Genomic DNA, 2,305 nt, shown 5'->3' with positions numbered 1-2,305 from the left:
CTCTCTAAGACCGTTACGGCTTCAAACTGAAACATGGGAAAGCAAAGCAGAGCCCAACCAATGCCGATGGAAGAGCATAATATCTCAATTAATCGGTTTGCCCTATTTTTTACCCATCTCTCCTAGCCCCAGGAGATCTTACGGTGCTTCCAAGTGTCAGGAGAAGCCCTCCTCCCTCCATAGCAGAGCTGGGTGGTGGCAACTGCACAAGACTACTCTTTTTCTAAAGTGGGGCTGATGTCGGGATTAGCACACGTTCATTCCCCTTTGAACAGGGGGACAGGCAGGAGGGCTGATCTTGGCTCTCAGTCTGGGGTAGCTCAGGGCAGAGCCCGAGAAACCGCCCCACAACGGCTGGCTGCTCTGCTCGAAGGGTGATGGACTCAGGCAGCAGGGAACAGAGGAGAGGAGCCCAGCTGCCACCTTGTGTCTGTACCAAACCCAGCGACGTCTCCCCAACGCGCTCTTCCCCATGCAGAAGGGGGGAAACTCAGTGCCCACCTCTGAGGTGGGTCTGCAGCTGCTTCCGATTCAAGCGTTACCACCCAGAGAAGCATTAAGAGATTAGGGATTAGCAAAGAACCGAACGATAATCTCTAATCCAGGTCAGCTCCTCCAGCAAAACTGCTCCGCTCACACCCTCCTACGTGGCAGCAATAGGTGACTCAGCCCCTCGTCCCCGCTCAACCCACAACCGACAGCTTTGCCAGCCTCGTAAGAGATGATCTGCCTTGCCCTGTTCCCTAAAACGCTCATCGGTGTCACCGAGACAAACCCAGCTGCGCTCCCGAGCCATGGCACAGCCCATTGCAAGCCCCCAATAAGCGAACCCTGCAAACCCACGAGCACTGGGCAGCACCGTGCAGAGCCGAACACGGGGCTTTGGGCTTTGTGGGGTGCTCTGCCTTGCCCCCCAGCTCGGGCACCGCCCTGCCCGCACCTCCTGCGAGAACAGGAAAATCAAGGTGACTCTCCCATTGCTCGGGGGAGCACCCAGCTGGCACTTTTGGGTAGCAAACCATGCAAAGGGTGCTAGAAGAGGCCCCTGCATCCCGTGGCTCCTGCACAGCACCAGCCGGCCTCACCGAGGGGCTGCCCTGAGTTGGGGGCTCCACGGACCCCCCCGAGCCTTTGGGGCCATCCCAAGCCCTGCAGCCCCACACCATCTGCAGGGCCACCCCAAGTCCAGGGCCTTGCAGCCCCACAAAGCCCCTAGGATCACCCCAAGCCCAGAGCCCCATGGCCCCCCCCAGCCTAGCAGACTGCTCAGCGCCCAGGACTGCGCAGCCCCACACAGCCTACGGGGCCACCCTGAGCCCTGTGCCGCATACACCCGATGGGGTAACACCAAACTTGGGGGCCCACACAGCCCACGGAGGTACCGCAAACCTGGGGCCTCCCAGCCCCACACAGCCCATGGGATGTCCCAGGGCAGGGGGGGGTTTCAATGGGGTGGGGAGGAGCCCATCCCATCCCTTCCAGGGGTGGCATCCCTGGCAAGGCCAGTGGGGCACAGCCATGGGGAGCAGGGCCACACCAGGACAGGGACTGGGCACAGGGCAAGGGGCCACCAGGCCAGGGCTAGAAGGGGCCTGGATGGGCTGCGGGGCCAGGCTCAGGAGCAGCTCTGGGGATGCCAGCACAGGGGACCGGGGGAATCGGAGATGGTGGGGAGCAGGGGCTCCAGGATGGGGGCTGGGGCATGCTGGGGAGGGAGCGAGCCCAGAGCTGAAGAAGTGTCGGGGCCAGGTGGGGAACAGGGACCCACTGCTGGGTGGCGAGGAGCAGGGGGATCACTGGTGCGGGCCTGGCAGCTCTATGGGCAGTGTGTCGGAAAGGAGGCGGTGGCTCAGCACCAAGGGACTGCACCCACAGACACTCCTGCCCCATCAGGAGGAAGGGGAAGACCCTCTGAGGTGATGGGGGGAAGGCAGAGCAGGCACCGGCTGCCCATTGACTTCATGTTAGGATTTATCTGCCATTACTCTTCCAACTCTCCAGGAACCGGTGACTTGAGGCCGTTTATCCAGCAAGGCCGGGCAGACTCCCTGTCATGTCTGGATTACGTCCATTCACCAAAAATCAGCCAGCGCAGGTGGAAAATGGGCCCCTCACTACAGGGAAGACGTTGCGTTGCTGGAACATGTCCAGAGGAGAGCAATGAAGCTGGGGAGGGGTCTGGAGCCCCAGGCTGCTGGGGAGCGGCTGGGGGAGCTGGGGGGGGTTCAGCCTGGAGCAGAGGAGGCTGAGGGGAGCCCTCATCGCTCCCTACAACTGCCTGCGAGGGGGGGGGGGGCGGGGGGGG

At 62.2% G+C, this 2,305-nt stretch overlaps 1 protein-coding gene across 3 annotated transcripts in view; it reads right to left on the bottom strand.

Annotated features, from left to right (window-relative positions):
* Window positions 1-2,305, bottom strand: part of LOC104121989 (cryptochrome-1-like) — a 15,887-nt gene that overhangs the window by 13,038 nt on the left and 544 nt on the right. The window lies entirely within an intron of this gene.

Source organism: Egretta garzetta, unplaced genomic scaffold (assembly GCF_000687185.1).
Source record: "Egretta garzetta isolate BGI_Z169 unplaced genomic scaffold, ASM68718v1 scaffold202, whole genome shotgun sequence".
NCBI classification, from domain to species: Eukaryota; Metazoa; Chordata; class Aves; order Pelecaniformes; family Ardeidae; genus Egretta; species Egretta garzetta.
The sequence above is the reverse complement of the archived record's forward strand: the minus strand, read 5'-3'. Positions and strand labels throughout refer to the sequence as shown.